The 22,820-nt window shown below is 41.4% G+C and overlaps 1 protein-coding gene across 1 annotated transcript in view; it reads left to right on the top strand.

Moving 5' to 3' along the window:
• Nucleotides 1–3,204: 3,204 nt before the first annotated feature.
• Nucleotides 3,205–22,820, top strand: part of CPLX2 (complexin 2) — an 83,776-nt gene continuing 64,160 nt past the window's right edge. Inside the window, exons 1-2 of the mRNA XM_020998846.2 lie at nucleotides 3,205–3,504; nucleotides 11,398–11,494. The gene's annotated coding sequence lies outside the window, so the exon portion shown is untranslated. The remainder of the gene's footprint in view (nucleotides 3,505–11,397; nucleotides 11,495–22,820) is intronic.

The following is a 22,820-nucleotide window of genomic DNA, read 5'->3' as shown; positions in this document are numbered from 1 at the left end:
GATATTTTATTGGAGCTAAGCAGAGAGATGAAAACTGGATATGTAGATCTGGCAGTCATCTGAATAGAAATTAACTGAACCCACAGAAATTGATGAGATCACCAAGATAAACAAGGTAGAGAAAGAAGAGAATAAGACCCAGGGCAGAGCTCTGGGGCATATTTAACCATAGGTAAGACAGAGATGGAAATCAAGCAAAAGAGATTAAAAAGTGGTCAGACAGCTAAGAGTAAAACCATAGGAGAGTAGCTGCAGATACAGGAAAGCCACCTTGCCAATGTATATTGTTGGTATGAGGGGAAAGGGACCAGATAGAATGAATGGGTTCAACCCAAATCAGCATAAGTCCCCACTGCTTAGGAAACACTTAGAATTAACAGGCTCTATTTACTAACATTGTAGAACAATTCATCGTTCTAAGGTTTCTTTCAGCACTAACATTCTATATTGCAATATATTACGTTCCACATCTAGCATTAACATTCTATATTCTAAATTTCCTTCCAGCTCTAACATTCTATGTTCTGAGGCCCCCTATTAGCTCTGTCAAACTATGAATTGTTGAAGGTTTTATCCAGTATTCCAAAGTCACAAATGTCTCTGAAAACTTATCATTCCATCATATACTTCACAGTACCTTAATATTGATGCAGCTGGTGGCAGGGAGAAACACTGACATGAAGACATTGGGCACTTCAACTGTTTTCACTTCTTATTGAAAACTAGAGTTACTTGAAGACTAGAATGTAGAACTCGTTTGTAATTAACCCTAATACTCCTCCACAATCTAAGAATTTCAAAAACTGCTGTTCTCAATTAGACACCTCTATAAGAATAAGATCTCTAGAAGCCTCTCAAATACAAATGTGGGGGGTAGGGGGGAAGGCCACTGACATAGGAGTCAGAAGTCCTGATCTCTGCTCCTGGTTCTGCCACTAACCTATTGTGTTAACTTTAACAAGTCATTTTGGAAAGGGCAAGTCTCTCTGAGCCTCAATTTTGTCCTCCATAAAAATGAAATTTGGATTAGATGATCTCCACGGTTTCTTTCAACTCTAATGCTATGATTCTCTGGTTTCATATTAACAAGTTGCTACAAAGCCAACTCACCAAAACATTTACTTACATCTGATTCTACAGAAGTCACAGAAAACAGCATATACCATTTCTATTGTGCTTTCAAGATTAGAAAGGGCTTTCCTCCCCAAGAGGTATATAACACAAGAATCACTACACCCAGCTTACAAATGAGAAACCTGAAGCTAAGATAGATTGTTTGATTTGCCCAAGGTCACACAGCTAGTAAGCAACCTTCCCACCCTCCTATCAGGCTAAGAATCCTGAGTACTCAATAAGACAGAAGAGTTATTTACACTCTTGGTCCCCTAAAGCAAAGGCTTCAGCTGGTGAGAGATTTGAGATTCCAGTCATGAATTTGTGTCCAATTCTATTTCACAGTTTGACAGATTCAACCTAAATCTGTGGAATTTTTACAGCAGAAGGTCATTCTTTCACCTGAAAGTCTTAATATCCCCTGGCTCTAAGTGCTTAGCATTTTCCTTCCAATGTTCCTGTTCATTCTAACTCCATCTAGAATCTCATCCTCTCAAGTTTATCTACAACCTTTCTCAAACTAGGGTATTCTGATGCTAGAGTTGAAATTGTAGAACAAGGGAAGTTCAAGCTAGAAAAGATCCAAGAACATAGAATGTCAAAGCCAAAGGGGAGGGAGGTCTTCCAATTAGAATGGGAAGGGAACTTAGGACACATAATATAGACTCTCAGCTCTAGAAAAGACAGTAGAGCATGGAACATAAATTGTTTGAGCTGAAAGATATTTAGAATGTAGGCTTACCAAACTAAATGAATTGGAGCATAGTACGTGAAAACTGGAAGAGCTTATAACATAAAATATAATATATTAGAGCTGGGAGGGAACTTAGAAATCATTTAATCCAGCCTTCTTTTTTAACAGATAACGAAACTGAGACTCTGAGGAGGTGAAATAACTTGCTTGAAGTCACAGTAAATCAGTGACAGAGCCAAAAGCATAACTCAGGTCTTCTGGCTCCTGGCTCAGTGATCTCCACTACACTAACTGACTTCTTTTCTGTTCTCAACTGAAAGGTTGAGACTATACATGCATCCTGCCTATAGCTACCAATAAAAGGGGAAGGAGCAACTATGAGGAAATCCTTATAAAACAAGGATGTGTGTTTAAGCAACTCCTCCATGTAGTTACCATGCACTTCCTGAGATGCAGCCTAACCAAGTGCTCTCTTTAGGTAGGAGAATAGACACTGAAGGGAATCATCCAAAAAGGGCCAACATCAAACCTTTCCAACTTCTTGGTTCTATCTGTTTTTTCTCTTCCCGCTTACTACTGTAAGGCAAACCTTTGGAAGCAGCATGGTTTGGTGGAAAGGGCACTGGAATTTTTTAGTCCAAGGGATTTCCAACTCTGTTACTTACTACCTTTGTGACCTTTAGCAAATCAAAGGCTCTATTGTCCCCAGTACCCTAATTTATAGAATAAAGGAGTTGGACCAGATGATCTCTAAATTTCCTTCTTACTCCAAAGCTATCATCCTTTATCAGTGTCTGTCTATTGGTGTACCTCTCTTTCCCACTTCTAATTGGGAAATTCCTAGTGCCTGTAGAATTGGAGTATGTGAGAGGTGGATGAACCCTCCAAACACAGGATTTAGGAGCTGGGAGTAGCCTTAAAATAGAAAATGTTAGAACGCAGAATTTAAAATTTTAAGAAACCTAGAAGATCATCTAGACCAATTCCTTTTTTACAAGGAGGAAACTGAGGGCTGCAGAAAGGAAGTGACTTGTCCAAGGTCACACAATTAGCTCGTGGCAGATTTGGAACATCAGTTCAGGTTCTCTCCCGGTTCTCAATTCAGTGCCCTTTCCACTATAATGCTGCCTTCTCGCTAACCCCCTCGGTATTCAGGAGGTGAAGTGCCTTTGAGATATCGATTCCAAGGGTCTCCTAGATCTGGAATTAAGAATGAGAAAAAGGTGCTGTCAAGACCCCTCCTCCAGAGAATGATCTTTCTGGCCAACATACTAGGACTACTACTCACCCCCAACCCATCCCACGTCAGAGTAGAAATCTGTGTAGACTGCTAGGTGAATGAGTGACCCGCGGACTCTATCTTGCAGCTACAGCTGCTCTCTAGCTCACTCATTCTCCCTATTCTTCATCGTCCCTCCTCCACCCCTCCCCCTCCTCCTTTCAGGAAGCCTGGCTCACCCAGGAAGCAGGACCGCCTGAGAGCTGAAAGCCGGAGAATAGGAGCCCGGCCGAGAGTCGGTGCATACCAGAGCCCCTGTTTGGTACTCCCCTAGTGCATATGTACTAGCCCGGTTCCCCTGCAAGAGGGAGCCAGTCTCCACGGAGCAGCGGGAGAGCGGGGAAGGAAGGCAGAGAAGCTCGAGAAAGAAAGCAGTATTCCAGCCGCCGAGGGTGGAAAGAGCCGCAGCCCGCAGCAGGTTGGTGCAGTACGGTCTTTGTTGTGAATAGTCCACCTCTCCTCAGAGCGAGAGCGCCAGAGAGATTCTAGTCTTAGGCCCTGTTAAGCTGGAGCACGCTCCAGGCAGCGCCCTTGTTCACTCGTTCCCTTCCCTCCTCCTTTCTGGTTCACCCTGGGTCAGCACCAACAGGGAGAACAGCTCCAAATTCCGGCCTCTTGGGTTCAGTACCACTCTGTTGATGAATCTCATCCTGGTCTCCTCGGTTTAGCCCTATGCTGGGAGACAGCTCCGGAACCCGCTGCCTCTGTCAGCTTCTTGTGGATGCAGAGATTTAAACTACAGCCTCCATAGTTCAGCACAATGGTAGAGGACAGCTCCCAAACCCAGGCCTCCCTGGGTCAGTCCCATGCCGGCTGACTACAACCAAGTTAGAGGCCGCTTAGTTGATCACTTAATCTGAGGGGAAACTCCACTGCCCCAGGGTCCCCGAGCCTCAGCAACTGCCTCAGCCTTTAGCCGAGTTGGTCCTGTAGCTCAGACAAAGCAGAGCCCTGGGGAGGCTGTGGTCTGCAGCTGGATAATGGGCCTGGAAGCTATGGACCTCCCTAACCCGTCGCCTTCTCTCCTCCCTCTTCCCTCATGAGTCCCTAGAGGGATGCCCCAGTCAACACCTTGTTTAGACACCACTCGGCCTTGGCTCCCCCAAGCTATTAATAACCGCGTTTCTACGTCAGAATTTGTTTTGGTTTGGAAGCGTTTGCTGGGGTGAGGAGTAGAGGGAGAGATGAGAGGATGGAGTTTTGTGCGGGGGAAAGGTGGAAGAGGAGGAAGGATTGGGCCGGGTTCCTTTAGAAGGGGGGGTTAGGCCCGGGAGGTGCAGCCCCCGGGCCTTTCAGTTGGTCTTCTAGTGTACCAGGAGCGTGGTTTCCCAGAGGGTAAGGCCTGGGGCCTCAGCTTGCAGAGAGTTTAAGGGGGCGGAAAGAAATTGGAGGAGAACGGCTCGAGAGAGATCCCTAGCAGCAGATCTTCTCAGGGCCTCCAGCTTTGAGATTTCACCCGCGGATGTGAACTGCCATCTCCTTGTACTGGTCCCTCGTTGAACATCCCTCGAAAGTGTGAGGCCGAGAGTTTGCTAAGGGGCTTGAGAAATCACTAGGAAGCCGCCTCCCGGGTAGCGGACTGCCTCCTGCTGCTCCCACGCACCCACCATGCATGCCCCGCCCCCTGAACAAAAAGGAAGCCCTTTACCACCTAGGTCTGGGCTGGAAGCACAGTTTGGGTTTATCCCAGATCTTTTTAGAAAGCAAAACTATTTGTTATCAGAGATTTTCTTTCCTTTTCTTTTTTTCTTCTTTTTTCTTTCTTTCATTTTTGTTGCAAAAGAAATAGATGAGGAGAGAATATAGATTTTTATTCATTGAAAAAAAAATTAAAGAAGCTAAACTGAAGATGGGTGTGAAGCCAGGAGGCCATAAGCAGTCAGGAAATGGACCCAACATTACTGGGGAAAAGGCTGGCTGATTTTCCCTCTAGGATTTTCCTGTTTAGAATCATAGAACTTGAGGACCTTAGGAAAATAGAATATAACATATCAGCATCAGAAGAGACCTTAGAAAATAGAATGCTGGGCCTTCAAAAAGTCTTAAAAGATAGAATTCAAAGCAAGAAGTCACTTTAGGATAAAGAAATATAAGACAGAGATGTCACATTGGGTAAACCATTTAACCTCTGAGCTTCTATTTCTTCATCTATAAAATGAGGCTAATAGTACCTGCCCTACCTAGATAGTAGTGACATGAAAATCAAATGAGGGGAAAGGAGTGTAAGCATTTTGTAAACTAAGTTCTATACACAAATAAGAGATTATTGTTGTTATTCTTATTATAGGGAAGAGAAATTACCTTAGTTTCCTTATCTGTAAAATGGAGTAACTGGATTCAATCTTTAAGGACCCTTCCAGTTCTAAATCTATGATTTCTCACAAATGATAACAAGTTAAAAGATTATTTGCACTCAAATGAAGAATTCAGAAACACTGAGGCTAGAAAGAACCTTAAAAATCATAGTCCAACCCCTTTGTTTTACAATGGAGGAAAATGGGGCCTGCATGTAGGCTATGACTTGCTCAAGGTCATGCACAGAATTCATTGTATAACTAGAACTAGAACCTGGGAATCTCAGTTCCTAGACAAAAGTTATTTCTGTGCCAAGAGATCTCAGATCTAAGGTTCTGTTGATTGAGCATTATTTTCAAGAGGAGGAAACCTGTTTACAGGGAGCCTTTTTGGAGAAATCAATTTATCTGAAAAAAGACCTAGGGGTTTTAGTGAACTGCAAGCTTGATATGAGTCAACAATGTAATATGGCAGACAGGGGAAAAAAGCTAATGCAATTTTAGACTGCATTAAGAGAAGCATGATAACCAGGACTAGGAAGGTCATAATCTCACTGTATACTGACCTAGTCAGATTGTGTCTGATAAATTGTGTTCAGCTCTGGATCCCACAATTTAGGGAAGACATTGATAAAATGCAGGGTCTAGATGCAAGGGCAGGGAACCTGTGCCCTTGAGGCCACATGCGGCCCTCTAGGGTGTCAAGTGCAGTCCTTTGGCTGAATAAAGGATCACACTTGAGGAACTAGAAGGCCACATGTGGCCTGGAGGCTGCAGGCTCCCCAGCCCTGGAAGGATGATCAGGATGGTAAAGGAGCTCTAGATTGTTATATAGGAAGATTGGTTGATATTAGATGTTAAGCCTGGAGAAAAAAAAAGACTTGGAAGAAACATGCATCTGAAGGGCTGATCAAGGAACTATGAGTGGAAGTTTCAGTGAGGCAGATTTAGGCTCAGTATAAGGAAAAATCTCCTATCAGACCTTTCCAAAAGTAAGAACAGATTATCTTGAGAAGGAAAAATCTTCGAGGGAATACTGATGACTGCTCTTGAAGGATGTGGCAGAGGTGAGAAACTTGTAGCCTCCAGATGCAAAACTCCTAAATGTGGCTGGAACCAGATGAAAATGCAATTTGGAATTGCTTAACAAAATAAATTTAAAAAACAATACAGCACAGATAATGTTAATTTATGATTTACTAAGTTAATATGAGGCAGTGAAGCTCTCTTCCTATTTGAGGTTGACACTACTGTTGTAGAAAGTTCAAGGTCAGTTCTCATTTGGACTGGAGATGTCTAAGGTCTTTTCCAACTCTGAGATTCTGTGATTCTGAAAAGTGGAATAGGTTGCCTCTGGAGAGAGTAGGTTCCTGCTTACTAAATAAAGGTCTTTAAGCAAAAGCTGGATGATCCCTTCTCTGGATGTTATAAAGAAGGCTTCTTCTGTTCAAAGGCAGGTTGAACAAGATGACCTTTGATGTCTCCTCCAACCCTGAGATTCTATGATTATGAGTTGCATATTTAGAGAGATGTCTTCTAGAAGACTCTTATTTTTAAAATATCTTTTTGGAGGAGTCAGGACATATCTGCTGGTGTGGATACCAGATTGAGGGCTGAGAATGAAGCACACATAGAATTAACAATTCAGATGATCTGGGGCTTTGGGAGACTTTCTTCCATCAATTTCCCGCCTCCCAAATAAGTCCACTACATCCCTGCCCTTGCTAGCAGAAGCATTTAGGGATAAGACTATCCACAAATGCACATACACACACAGTAGGTGTACATTCCCAGTGAGTCAGGAGTTGTGCCCAGAAGGCAAATAAGAGCAATTGTTTACTTGACAAGCAATATGCAAAAGCATTCCTATCCCCATCAGTGAGTTAGTGCCTTTTTTGCAAGACTAGTTTGAAATCTGAAGTACAGGTGGTAGGCAATCAATCAGATCCTGAAGTAATGAGGAAAAATGTCAAACTCCAATACAAACCTTCCCACCCTCCCTCACCTATATGTGAATTATTCAGGCATGACTTTGAAAAAGGAAGTCTGAGTGTTATATTACCATAATACCCTCAACTGAGAGTTAGAAAACCCAGGTTTGAGTCCTGATTCTGCCATGTACTTGCTGTCTGACTATAGATGTCACCTCCTCCACCTCAGTTGCCTCATTTGGAAGAATGGGGATAACACTTACACTAACTACCTCACAGGTATATTATGGAAAGAGGCTTTGTAGAACAGCAAGTGCTATAAAAAGGGGAGTTGTAGATTCATGGTCTGTCAGAATCAAAAGAGATCATAGAAATACTTAATCTAACCCTCTTCGTTTTAGAAATAGGGAAACTGAGGCTCTGAGAAAGAGAAGGGAGTTTCCCAACTCCACACAATGAGTCAGTGACAGTCAGGAGTAGAATATAGACCTACTGAATCCTAATGTGGGAGCCTTTCCATTTCCACCACACTGCCTCTCATCTAAATAACTACTCCGGTATACAGATAAGAAAAGAGTCCCCCACTAATACTCTGTTTTTCTGTAATTCTCAAACCTCAGAAATATTATCTCGCTCAACTCTAGCCCCACCTCCAGCCCTGGGCTTTGTGAAATTGCAGGTTGTTTCTCCTTGGTCACAGACAGCAGCTCTCTCTGGGCCAAGGTGTTTAATGAAATGCATTCAGTCTAGGCCCCAGAGGAACAGTTGAATTCTCAGCTCTGTCCTGTTGGAGGGAAGCCTCTTTTTTTTTAGGGAGGAAATTTGGTACCTGTGACAATTATGGGGGACCCAGAAATTGCCAAGCTTTGGGGCTCTCCCACATCTGAGGTGACCTTTCTTCAGTCATTTGGCCAGGGTACCCTCAAAATATGCCACAATATAATGGATTTAGTTGAATTCTCTGCTTAGGATATCTGCTGTATAAGTGGTGAGCAGTCCTGGTTCTTATATTACTTTCTCCACCACTAAGTTATTCATTTTTTATTTCATATACTCATAGAATTTTTCACATCTACTAGCTCCTTCCTTGCTGCCTATAAATATACCCAGCTCCCTCCATTCTTTAAAAGAAAAAACCGCCATGTAACTCCATATTCCCTGAAACTGTTGTCCTATATCTCTTCTCCCTTTTACTGTAAAACTCCTAGAAAAACATTTCTACATTCAGTGCCTCCACTAGGTTTCCTTCACTAACTTCTCATTTCCTTATAATCTGGCTTCTGAACTCATCATTCAACTGCAACCACTCTTTCCAGAGTTACCAATGGCCTCTTAACTACTAAATCCAATATCCTTTTCTCAGTCTTCAACTTTCATGACCTCTGAGTAGCACTGGACATTGTTGGCCACCCTCTCCTTCTCAATATACTTTCTTCTTCTTTTTTTTTCATTAGGCAATTGGGGTTAAATGACTTGCCCAGGGTCACACAGCTAGTAAGTATCAAGTGTCTGAGGTCATATTTGAACTCGGGTCCTCCTGACTCCAAGGCCAGAGCTTTATCCATTGCGCCACGTAGCTGCCCCCTGAATATACTTTCCTCATTGGGTTTTCATGACTGTTCTCTCACCTCAGTCTTCTGGAAGGAATATATGTAGTGCCCCCTAACTGTGGGTATACATCAAGACTCTGCCAGGGCCTTTTTTTCTCTCTACACCCTCTCTCTCACTGAGCCCATCAGATCCACTGGGTTCAACTATTATCTCTACACACAGAACAATCAGATTCTATTCTCACTTTTAGTCTCACTCCTGAGTTCTAGATCCACTTCACCAACTACCTATTGAATTGGATGTTCCATAAACATCTCAAATTCAACATATACAAAACACCATCCCCCCAAAGCTACTCTTCTTTCCAACCTCCTCATTTCTACTGAAGAAACCACAACCATTCCAGCCACTCAGATTTGCAACTTCAAATTTTCCTTCTCACTTCCCATATTCAATCAAGTTTCCAAGCCTTGTGAAATCTCCCTCTCAAACATCTGTTATGTGCATCATCTTCTCTCTATTCACATGATGACTACCCTTCCAGCTGTTACCTCTTATGATCCAAGTCTCCTTCTAGCTTTGAAATTCTATGTTTTAAGGCCGTTCCAACCCTCAACCTCTCTTATCTAGACTATTTCAATAGCCTCCTAATTGATCTCCAGACCGCAAAATTTTCCCCTCCCAATATATCCTCCATATACCTGCCAATGTAATATTTCTAAAGCACAGGTCTGACCATAGCACTTCCCTGCTCAAAAATCTCCTGTGGCTCCCTGTTGCCTCTAAGATAAAATACAAACTTGTCTGGCATTTAAAGCCCTTTATAATCTGGCTGTGGCCTAAATTTTTAGTATAATTGAATATTTCTCCCCTACATATACTCGGCCACCTAGGCCAACTTGCTGTTGCATTTCCTAGGCCCATAAGGGATATGACCCTTACTTATCCCAACCACCTAGAATCCTTATCTGTCTTCAAAGCTCACCTCAAGTACTACCTCATTCTATATGAGAAAGAATATTCCTGATTCCCTATCTACTGATGCTTCCTGCAAATCACTTGTTGATTATATGCTTGTGGAATAATTGATAGATCAATTCATTGATATAGAAGAGATTTTATAATATATAAGGGACTAATACATTATTTTGTGATATGAAAGGAACTTTAGAATACAGAATATAGGAGCAAGAAGAGACTTTAGAGATTATTTAGCTCAATTTTGAAGACAGTTTACACATGAAGAAAGGCTCACAAAGAGAATGTTACTTTCCCAAGACCACACAATGAATTAGTGATAAAGACAAGAACCCAGGTAGGCCTTATGACTACCAGGCCAGTGATAATCTCATTATACCACATTACCTTCTTAAAATGATCCAAGTAAATTTCCCCTTCTTAGCCAAAGGTGGGACCACTATGGCACTACCCAGGTGAAAATGATGGCTGCAGACAGTACCTGCCTCCACTGGGCAAGGAGCTAATGTCTGTTTGTGTCCTAGTTGGGTTTGTCTAGTAGAAGGTGTGTAGGTGTATGGCAGCCTCATGCCACCTTCAATTGCAGCTTAATACAGAGTAAAGCTAAGCAGGCAGTGCCAAGATTGCCAAAGCAAAGGCTGTGATGTTGCTAAGACACAGTTTAGGAGTAGTCAGAGGGCTGGGATCTGCTCTCCTGAGCTTCTCCTTAGAGCCACACTGGTCCCATGGGACTGTATCACATGATAACTATCAAGAGAGGTGAGGTCATGATAGAGTCATTGAGTCCTTTGAGAATTCACAGGCTCATAACCTGAGAGAGTTCTAATGGAGCTTAAAATGGAGAATGTTAGCTCCTACAACGTTAGGGTTGAGAGGGACTTTAAAACATAGAACAGGGGCAGCTAGGTGGCGCAGTGGATAGAGCTCCAGCCTTGGATTCAGGAGGACCTGAGTTCAAATCTGGCTTCAGACACATAACACTTACTAGCTGCGTGACCCTGGGCAAGTCACTTAACCCCATTGCCTAGCCAAAAAAAAAAAAAAACACGGAACATAGAATTTTAGACCTTAGAGGAACCTTAGAATGATCTTATGGAATGTCAGAACTGGAAAACGCCTTTTCAAGATAGAATGTCAAAGTTGGAAGGATCCTTAGAATGTAAATGTCAGAACTGAAATCTTTCTTAAAATATAAAACATAGAATTTCAAAATGAGAAGGATTCTATGACCACAGAATATTATCTGGAGGGGACCTTTTACATACAATTGAATCCAATTCTTTCATTTTCTAGAAGGGAAAACTGAAGCTTAGAGAGAGGAAATGACCCAAGCCAGTAGATTTAGCATCTTTGACCTTATTCCTTGCAACTGATACTCAGGTCTTACCAAGGTCCTGGTCTTCAGTTTCCTCATATGTAAAATTAAGATTTTAGACTAGATGACATATGTGGTTCTTTCCCCTTGTTAGATACATGACCTGAGATCTGAGATTGGAGACTTGAAACTAATTTATGTGGAAGCTCACTTTACCCTCTCTCCTTTCTTTCCTCCTGTAGGGATTTATGCCACCTCTGACATGTATATACTGAGTCAGGAGTTTCTGTGCTAGTCAACTTAAGTCAAACATAGACTCAACTGAAGCCAAGATCAAAGGTAAGATTGTTTTCCTCACTTCATGTTCTAACTTTTCTAGAAGTACTCCTCCTCACTAAGCCAGCTACTAGAAGCAGAAGGTAGCTAGCTAGTGAGGGGAGAATGATATTTTTCTACTGTGGTCTTATGGAACTAAAGCTACCTCCTTCTAGACTGAGATGCAAATGGATCAATTAACTCTTTGGATACAGGATAGAGTAGATGACAATTAACATGCAGGGCTATCTTGATAAGGCTGGACAATAGTCCATGTGAAACTAAGCTAGATTCCTTAATGGCCTACAAGCTCAATAAGAGTCAGTAATGTGACATTTTGACCAGAAAAGCTAATACAATTACATATGTCATCAACAGAAACATAATGTCTGGATCAAAGGGCATGATAATCCTGCTGTCCCTTGATCTGGTCAATTACATCTGGAGACGTGTGTCTAGGTCTAGGGACCATATTTTAGGAGGAGTTGTTTTCTTCAGTAGATTTTTGTACCTCCTTTTCCATTTGGCCAATTCTACTTTTTAAGAAGTTGTTTTCTTTTTCCATTTTTTTGTGCTTCTTTTACCAATCTGTTGACTCTTTTTTTCATGATTCTCTTGCATAACTCATTTCTTTTCCTAATTTTTCTTCTACCTCTATTTGACTTTTAAAATCCTTTTTGAGCTCTTCCAAGAGGACTTTTTGGGCCTGTGACCAATTTATATTTCTCTTTGAGGGTTCACATGTAGGCATTTTGACGTTGTTGTCCCCTTCTGAGTTTGTGTTTTGATCTTCCTTGTGGCCATAGTAGCTTTCTGTGGCCAGGACTTTTTTGTTGATTTTTTGCTCATTTTCTGGCCTATTTCATGACTTTTAAAGTTAAGTTCTGCTCTGGGGATACAAGGGATGCTGTCCCAAGCTTCTTGAATCAGGTCCAGGAGCCTGGTCACTGGCTTTCTGCACCAGCCCTCTGGGCTACTGGCTCACCTACTGTGCTGAAGTTGCCCAGCCTGGTCTAGCTATCTGTGCCAGGGCCTTCAGGCCTGGCAGACCTAATCACTAGCCTGCTGTGTAGGGGCTGGGTTCTCATAGCTGGCCTATTGTGGCATTGACCTACCGAGCCAGGCCTCAGGGTCTTGATTGATGATCTGTGCTGGGACTAGAGGCCTCTTACTAGCTTGCCTGGACACCATCTGTTCTGGGCTATGCTCCCCTTTCACCCAAGTAAGACAGACCTTTGTCTTTCTAAGTTATCTTAGGCTGGAAAATTGTTTTTCCCTATCCTTTTGTGGGTTCTGTCACTCCAGAATTCATTTTGAGGCATGATTTACAATTGTTTCTAGGGAATTTGGGGAGAGCTCAGGCAACTTCCTGCCTTTTTTCTGCCATCTTGGATCCGCCTCCCATATTTTAGAAGGGACACTTACAATCTGGAGTACATACAAAAGAAGGCAACTAGGATGATGAGGGGGCTGGAAACTATGTCATATGAGGATCACTTTAAAGAATTGGGAATGTTTAGCCTGAAGCAGGAGAGTCTTAGGGAGGACATGATCACTGTCTTCAAATATATGCAGGGTTGTCATGGGGAGATGAATTAAGCTTGCTCAATATGACTAACAGGGGAGAACTAGGACTAACTTTGGAAAACTACAGGAAGGCTCATATGTCTCACTGAATGTAATTTAATTCTTTACTGAAGATGTACCACCATACTGGGGAAGCCCCTTTTTTTTTCTGGAGAAGTAAACACAGGGTACTGGCAATGAATCCAAAGGGTATCTTTATGAACAATCCTCATCTGCACAAACTTGGGACCCATCAAGGAGTCACTGGCCTAGAACCAATTGGTAGAAGGGAGAACTTCCTAACTATTAGAGCTGTCCAGAAATGGAAGGAACTGCTGTTGGAGGAGTCAAGCTCCCTATCACTGGAGCTGTTTTAACAGACACTGGATGATCCATCTCTTGTGAATGTTAAAGGAGGAATTCTTCCACTGGATAGCAAGTTGGTCTATGTGACTTTTAAGGTCCCTTCCAACTCTAAGATCCTAGGATTCTGCCCCCTGCCTCTCAGCAAAAAAAAAAAGTGATGGGTAATATGTACAGAATAAGGTGTATGTGTGTATATATTTATATATTTTTTAGACATAGTCAATATGTTGATTTGTTGTATTTGGCTGAACTTAATTATTACAAGGATAAGTACTATTTCTAGAGAGGGGGAGATCATTGGGAAGTGATAGTGATAGAAAAAGAAAATATCAACAAAGCATTTTAAAAGGAAAGAAATAACAGAAAAATAAGTATTCTTTAACATGCAGAAAATAAATATTGTGAGAGTCACATGTTCACTAGTAACATGCATTAAACACCTGAGAAAAAAATAAACTATGATTCTCTGACTTCCAGTGATAGGCAGTTCATGACCTCTCATACAGTCCATTCTATTCACAGAAAACAATTATTGTTGGGAAGTTCTTCCTTGTACATAGTAAGTGCTATATAAATGTTAGTTGTTGTTGTTGTTGCTATTTCATTGAGCCAAAAATCTGATTTCTTATAATTTCTGACCATAGGTCCTAGGACAATGACTTATGCTAGGGTTTCTTAACATTTTTTGTGTCATGGACTCCTTCTTAGAATAATAGTTTTAAATGCATAAAATTAAAGACATAGGATTACAAAGAAAACTAATTATATTGAAGTAAAGATGTAATTTTCCTATCCAAGTTCAGAGACCCCCTGAAATCTATCCACAGACTCCTTGGGGGTCCATGGATTCCATGTTAAGAACCTCTATTAATGGGTCCAAAGTCTGAGTATTTTGAAATTGGTCATAAGGAAACCCCTGAATTCTTTGTCAATAACTTGTGCTCACTTGTCCAATCTTCAGAAAGAAAGAGCTTTCACCCTCTAAGATGTCACATTCCTAGGAAAGGACTAGTTAAAAAAAAAACCTCATTCATATTCAGTGAAAACATCATTTAAGTACTCATTATGTGCAAGGCATGGTATTATGCACTGGGAATATCAAGACAGATATGACAAAGACTCTTCTCTGCAAAAGCTTGCAATGTTATGAGGGAAAAGGCAAGTGCACAAACAACTATAATAAAAGAAATTGAGATAAATGCAGAAAATAGGGGAATGGAAATGGAAAAGGGAAGGAATGCAGAAGCAGTCAGCAAAAGCTGCATGGAGGAGGTGGCATCTGATTTGATCCTTGAAAGAAGGAAGACACTTCAAAAGATGGAGATACACGGGGATGATATAAGCAAAGAGATAGAAATGATAAAAGGACAGGACAATAAAGAGTAGTCCACTTGGGCTGGAATATAGAGCATGCGAATGGGAACTGTGGGTGATAATGTTTCAAAAGTATGTTGAAGCCATATAGTAGAGGATCTTGAATGTCATCATCAAGCATTTAGATTTTATTCAGAAGGCAATGGAGAGCTACTAAAGGTTTTTGAGTAGAAGAGTAAGATAATCAAGGCATTGCATTAGGATACCCGAGGAGGAGGGTAGGATGACCTGGAAATGATAGGGTCTGGAGTCAGGGGACTGGTTAAAAGGCTATTAAAATAGCTCAGGAAGGAGAAAAAAGATGAGGACCTAAAGTAAGATGGTTGTAGTGAAAGAATTTTGCTTCATCTCCAATTCAATCTTACTCCAGATCCTCCTTCCTGGATGGGAGAAAAGGGGAAAGTAAAATGGAAGGAAAGGATGAAATGGAGATTCTGTGTGGGTAGAGATGACAAGAGGGTCAAGTAGGTTTGTAGACCAGGAGTTTGTAGACCAGCTTAATGACTTTTGAAACTGCTGTCTGAGTATTGTTTGTTTTCTGGTACTTCTCTCCTTGGCCACCTATGAAACCCAAGGTTTCCTAAGTATTGTTCTCTACAACACTTGTGTGAATAAGGCTTTAGGGATACTTCAATACTAGCCATATTTCCATTCTAAAGTTTTAATGGAACCACAGCAGAATGTCAAAGCTGGAAGGACCCTTATGACATGGAATGTTGGAGCTACAAGGAATCTTGGAGATCAGCCAGTACAACCCCTTCATTTTACAGTGGGAAAAAAACCAGAGATTTGCCCAAGGTCATATAGCAAGTAAGGGTCAGAAAGCTAAGATCTTATGATTTTAATTCAACAAGCATTTATTTAATTTCTTTATTTAAGCTATTCATTTAAGTGCCTAGTATGCACCAGGTATTGTTGTAGGCACTAAGGATACAAAGATGAAATGAAAGAGCGCCTGTCTTTAAGCTGTTTATATTCTATTGGGGGAAGCAGCATGACATGTATAAGCACAAAATGTATACAAGGTAATTTCCCGGAAGAAAGCACAGGTCTAATATGAAGGTCAATTTGTTATCAATAGAACAGGGGTTCCAGGGTGCACATTGGAAGGATAGGGAAGAATAGTTTGGGAACTCTGAAGGGATGAATATGAAGCAACAGGGATTGGTGATCAGGGAACAAAATCCTTAGCCTGGGCAAACTGGAAATTCTGAGTGGAGTCATGAGGTACACATCCTTCACAGTAGCAAAAGTAGTGTTGATTTGATTATCAATCCCTGAGACACAGGTAGAAGGGGGAAGGGGTGATACATATTGACAGCAGGGCAGATTTCAAGTCTACAGATCTTTCCAATGGACCACACCTCCTTACTATACAGTTTGTATTACTCATACACATCAAAAATGTGTGAGGCTCTATATTCAACTATGAAAGCAAGCTTTGTTTTGTGTTTTGTTTTCAAAATTTCCTGACTCTCTCCTCCTAGAAGAATCCCATCTCTTCAGATCCCCTAGACCATCACTGATGGTTTTTGTTGATATATTTCCATCCTTGAGTTTTCAATGGCCAAGTTAGTTTGGGAAATACTGTTCTAACCAAATGAGGGTTACAGGGTGAAGGGAAGTAACTCTTTTCAGGACAAGAGAGCTGGAAGAATTTCAAAAACCAGAAATATCAGGAAAGAGCTAGTGGCTACTAGTAAAAGTTTTCCTCAACCCCAAGGCTGTGTGGGTACAGTTCCCAGAAACATGAAGCTAGGAGGGATAGTTAACACATTGGTCAACAATAATGATCCAAAAACATGTTTCTGCGCTGGGACCCCTGGGCCAAAATTTAATAAAATGAAACTTATTAAAGATAAATGCAATGTCCTATATTTGGTTTCAAAATATCTGTTTCACAAGTATATGAGGGGAGTCATGGATAAATAATAATTCATGTGAAAATGATCTCAGATTTTAGTGGACCTGAGTTAACAACATGTCATGGCATCCACAGGAGCTAATTTGATCTTAACTTGCCTTCATAGAGGAAAAAAGTTCATGAGGAAGGAGGTGGTAGTCCTAGCATCCCCTGCCTCGGTCAGATCTTATATAGAGGATTGTATCTAGTTCTGTGTACCATATTTTAAATATGATCTTAGGAAACTGAAGTATGTCCAGAGGAAAATTATAAGTATGGCACAGGTACTGGAAAACAGGCAATATCTGAAAGACTAGCCTATGGAAGAGGTAATAGACTTACTCTGTTTTGCCCCAGAGCTTGTAACTTTGAGCAGAGAAGCACAATTTGAATCTAGATAAATGAGAAGTTCCTAGCAGAACCATGTAAAATTGGAATGGGCTTCCTTGGGAAGTAGCAGGTTCCCCATCACTAGAGGTATTGATGACAATTTTTTTTTTTACTATGTTGCATGCTACCAGAACTCCAAAATCCAAACTCGCTGAGTTAAGTCTTGGAAGAAGAAAAATAAATCACATTCTCATTGGTTCATTTTGCCCCCACCCAGGATTTTCTCTGGGAAATTGCCAAAATAATTTATGTGTAGGTCTTTACAAGTGTGGGTAAAAGGGTCCTAAATTTCCAAGTGAGCATTAAAGGTAACAAGACATATTAAGTAGGGTACTGCTTTTATTTCTCCCAGCAGGAAATAAGGAAAACACATAAAGGACCCATATTAGCTTATAATCAATATAATTCTCTCTCTCCAGTAAGCCCCATCTTCCCAACCCACAAAAAAACTCCCAGTCTCATCATATCACATTTTGGTTTGCATTCTCAATGAAAGGTAAACAAACTTGGAGATGTTACAAAGGCATTCTTGCCCCCCCCCCAGCTATCTATTAAATCCTACTTTCATTCCAGGTACACATAAAGACTTCTGGCTTTATGGTACTGCTCTAAAGGTTTAGCCCTCCACCTAGAATGCAAAGAACTCAAAATTATTAGAAAGACTCTCTTTCCACTGGACTTCCATTGTCCAAATAAGTCATATCCAAATATTTCATTATAAAAGTGGAAGGCAAGGTCCATATCCTTTATTCTCCCAATTCACAGCTTAATCCCTTGTTTCAATCCTCCAGTTTCAAGGCCAGAAGCTCAACTCCCTTCTTCCCTAAGAGGTGGTCACTGCCCAGGAACTCCCCCTTCTCTCTCTGAAGGTATAGTCCCCCAAACTCTCAAATTTGGGGCTGCTAGAGTGGCAGTCCTAAAGCTGGCACTACCCAAGAGCTCTCCCCATCTCTATCTATGAGATTCAATTCCAGAACTTGAGATCAAGGAACTCTTCTCTCAGGTCACATTGGTAAGAGCATGTGCACCTCACATGCACGCCTGCCCCAACACAGGAAGCTGGGGTATGCACAAGCTCCTCTTAGCTCTGCTATTTTCTGGTCTGCCTTTGAAAAGGGCGGGGGGAGCAAAAAAAAAATCTATTGTGTGACTGACCTTCTCATAGACCCAATAGAAAAGAATGGCATCAATGTGAAAAAAAGAAGTCCAAGACAACCAATTAACCCATCAATAGATGAAATATAATCACAGTTACAAACAAAGGTTCACAACCCTATAAGCCCATGAGGGAATTCTCCTAGTAAACCCCTTACAAGGGGAGAGAGAGGGAGAGACAGGAGGGATCTTATGATGAGAAGGCATCTAGTCAATTTGCCCTAGTTTTACAGATGAGAAAACTGAGGCCCAAGAAGACAAAGTGACTTGCCTAAAGTTACAAAAGTAGTAAACATCAAAGGTAGGATTTGAACTAATGTCCTCTGTCCTCTAGCTCCAGAGTCAGTGCATTCTCCTACTGTACCGCATAATATCTCAAGGAACTGCTGTGAAAATAAAAATGGACCTAGAGGCCTTTTGGGGTTTCTTCTAGATCTAAGATTTGATCATTCCATAATATGAAAGCAAATGGCTTCATCAAATGCCAAAATCTCAGAATTGGAAGGGACTTTTGAAAGCACATCTGGCTTGACCTCCCACCCAATAGAAAAACTCTCTCCCCACCTTCCCTGGCAACTAGTCCTCCAGTCTGTGCTTGAAGACTTCAGCAACAAGAACTTCCTACCTCCCAAGGCAGCCCATTGTTTGGGGAAGGGCTTCAGAGAGTGAGCAGGTCCACAGTTTAGCTGGCTTCTGCTATTGCCTAGGGATCTTCAAACCTTTCTCAACAGAAGCCTGGTCTGTGTTAGTTCAGTTTGAGGTTCCTTTCCCCAAAGGAGAGAAGGGAATTTGCACAACAAGTTGGATTTTAGGTCAATATTTGCAAGGGGAAATCCTAGGGAACAGGTCTATAGTAGCCAGACTGGGAAATCAACATTAGTCACAAATTTTGCTGCACCATCACACTGGGGGCACCCCTGGGAGTAGGCTCAAACTTTTTTTCCAAAGACAGTAACCTTGAAATAAAGATCAGATTACACTAGACAGGGGCAGAAAGCAACAGGGAGAGGGAAGCAAATGTGGGAAATGGGCCAAGGATTTCTGGCAGTCCTTCACAAAGGATTGAGCTCCCAACAGCAGTTCTGGAAACCAATGGAGTGGAAAAGGTTTCCTTCTTCATATCTTTCTTCTCCTCCTTTTCCCTTCCTCTCTTTCTTATCTTTCTTTTCTTCTTTCTTCTTTTTCTCTCTTATTTCCCCTTATTCCTACCTTTTTATCTCTCCTCATTATCTGTTCTTTTCTCCCTTCTGCTTAACTCTTCCCTTTTCCTTCCTTCCTATACTCCTTTTCTTCTCCCCTTCTTTCTTTCTTCTCTCCCTTCTTCTCCCATGCTTTTGTTCTTTCTCCTCTGCTTCTCCTACATTTTTCTCATCCTCTTCTCTTTTCTCTGCCTCCCTCACCTTAGGAAAGGTTTTCCTCCCTATGTTTGTCCATCCTTTCCAACATTTTTCCTTCTTTCCTCCTTTCCTTATTTCCTCCCTTATTCCTCCTGTACTACCATTTTCTCATTTCTTACTCTTCTTCTCTTTTCCTTCTTTTCCTCTCCTTTCCTCTCAGTTTCATCTTTTGTGTCAGTGACCTCTAGGAGTGACTCCCAGAGAAGATAAGAAAGGCAAGATGATAAGAAAAGGGATGAAGAAGGTTCTTTCAGCTTCCATAGCAATATACTATCTAGTCATTACCACTATTCCACCAGAACTCAGGGATTTCCCATAGTTTGGGGTATGGGAACAATCCTTCAGTAAAGGTCAGAACAGAACATCATTCCCAGCCCTTCCTAGGATTCTGGAACATCATAACCTACAAAAAGATGGAATAAGACAATTTTCCAGCTTAAGATAACTTAGAAGGACTTCAGGAAAGGTCTGTCTCTAACCTTCTCCAATACAACCACCATTAAAGGGGATTTACCAATAGAACTATGCTTTGTGGGCTAAAGTGGCAGAAAGAGCAATGGATTTGTGGTCAAATGACCTTGGTACTTATCTGCCACAAAACACTGGGTGACCTTGGACAAGTCCCTTCCCTTGTCTGAACCTATTTTCTCCTCTGCAAAATGAGGAAATTGAGATAGATGTGGTCTAAGGTCCCTCCCAACTATAATAGTCTATTTCTCTCCAATGAGATTGTTGTCCATGTTTTTAGGAGTAAGAAGAAAAATTTAACATTGGAGGGGAAATGGGGATGAAGGTAATAAGAAGTCTTAGGTATTCCTCAAAGGGAAATAACCTCAGGTGACTCTCACTGAAGTCAAAGGAGGAATATGAACAGGAGAAAGACAGAATAAGAAGCAAAGACCCAGCTGGTTGTATGACAGAGCCTGAATACTCATAAATAAACGAATGGCTTATTCCCTTCCACCCTAGAATCTCAAAGCACTTCACATGTATTACATATATGCAAAGCCACTTCCTCTTCATAAAAAGAGAAAGAAAGAATTCATGAAAATTGAACTGAGCAAATATTTATTATCACCTGCTATATGCCAGGCACTCTGTTTAGTGCTAAGGTTACAAAAATTAGAAATTATATAGGCCCTGCCCTCAAGGAGCTTACATCCTAATGGTGAAGAGATACAGAAAACATATGTAAATATTTTACATTTTTTTCCATTCTTTTGATTTTGTTTGACTGCTTCTTGCTGTTTCATAGAGTCATTAGCTTCCACTTGCCCAATTCTAATTTTTAAGGACTTGTTTTCTTCAATTAGCTTTTGTGCCTCCTTTTCTATTTGGCTAATTCTACTTTTTAAGGAGTTGTTTACTTCAGTAGATTTTTTTTTCCATTTTTCCAATAGTATTTTTTAAGGAATTGTTCTCTTCAGTCAATTTTTGTCCTTCCTTTTCCAAGCTATTGACTCTCTCTTGCATACCTCTCATTTCTCTTACCAGTTCTTCTACCTCTCTTACTTGACTTTTAAAATACTTTTTGAGCTCTTCCAAAAAGGTTTTTGGGGCTTGAGAGCAATTCATACTCCTCTTTGAGGTTTCAGATATAGGTATATTGACAACATTGTCCCCTTCTGAGTTTGTGTTTTGATCTTCCCTGTCACCATAGTAATTTTCTATGGTCAAGCTTCTTTTTTTGCTTCTTGCTCATTTTTTTTTGCATATTTCATGGATTTTAAAGCTGAGCTCCTCTCCTGGGGCACAGGGAGCACTGTCTCAAGCTTCTAGCACTAGGGGCCAAGGGCCTAGTTACTGGCTTTCTGCGGGACCTCACGTGCTGATGGCTTGCTTACTATGCTGGGGTGGCCTGGCCTAGTCACATCTGTTGTTGCCTGGTTTCCAGAGCTGACAGCTTGCCTTCTGTGCTTGGGCTGGAGGTCTCACAGCTAGACTGCTGTGCCAGGTCTGCAAAGCCAGGAGGGAGGGGGCTCAGTTGCTGATCTGTGTGCTATAGCTAAGAGCCTCCTGCTGGCTTGGCCAGACACCTTTGGTGCTGGGCTGCACTCCCCTTTTACCCAAGTGAGACAGACCTTTCCTGGAGTCCTCATAAGTTATCTTAAGCTGGAAAGTTGTCTTACTCCATCTTCTTGTAGGTTCTGTTGCTCCAGAATCCATCTAGAGGCTTGATTTAACATTGTTTTTGAGGGAAACTGGGGAGAGCTCAGGCAACTTCTCTCTGCTATCTTGGCTCTTGAGCCCCAGAACACATGTAAATAAACAATACAAAGTAGAATAAGGCAAAGTAATAGAAAAAAATTTAGTTAGATTGTGAATTCCTTGAGGGTAAAGGCTGTCTTTTGCCTTTTTTTATATCCCTAGTCCTTAGCATAGTGCCTGGCATATTCAGTGCCCAGTCATTTCAGTAGTGTCCAATTCTTCATGATACCATTTGGGGTTTTCTTGGCAAAAATACTGGAATGATTTTTCCATTTCCTTTTCCAGCTCATTTTACAGATGAGGAAACTGAGGCAAATAGGGTTAAGTGTCTTGCCTGTGGTCATACAGCTAGTAAATGTCTGGGGTCAGATTTGAACTCAGGTCCTCTTGACTCCAGGCCTGAAAATCTATCCATTGCACCACTTAGCTGTGTGGCACATAGTAGGCACTTAATAAATATTAATTGATTGATTGATTCAATCACTTTCACCTGGGGAGAGAGAAGAATCAGGGAAGTCTTTGGGGGTGAGGGGGAGAGGAAGAAATCTAAGAAATCTATTCCAATCATTGATGGTATTGGGGCCTGAGCAAAGGCACAGATATAAGACAGAAAAAGATAAGAGTGGGGAACAGAAAGCTGTCCACTTTGGCTGGGTTGTAGAGTCCTGAAAGGGGAGTAAGTAGTATGAGATAAAGCTGTATAGGGAAGTTGGAGGCAGATCAAAGAGTACCTTAAATGACAGAGTCAGGAGTTTCAGCTTCTTTATTAGGCCATGAGGATCTGCTAAAAGATAGAAATGGGATTTCTTAAGGAGCACCCACCAGGGTGGTGGCCTGGCATGACTCTTACTTACCCTGAGTGCTTGCTCTCCCTTCATTGACACAACCTCCTCCGCATGGTGAGTTTTCCATTCCGCCCCCACCCTAAGGGAGCATAATCGAGGGGCACAGTTGTAAATTTGTTTCTTTAAATAAAAGGCCCTGAGTTTCC

This window comes from Phascolarctos cinereus, unplaced genomic scaffold, assembly GCF_003287225.1.
Source record: "Phascolarctos cinereus isolate Bilbo 61053 unplaced genomic scaffold, phaCin_HiC Scaffold_2;HRSCAF=192, whole genome shotgun sequence".
NCBI lineage: Eukaryota > Metazoa > Chordata > Mammalia > Diprotodontia > Phascolarctidae > Phascolarctos > Phascolarctos cinereus.
Note: the sequence above shows the minus strand (reverse complement) of the source record. Positions and strands in the feature narration are given on the sequence as shown.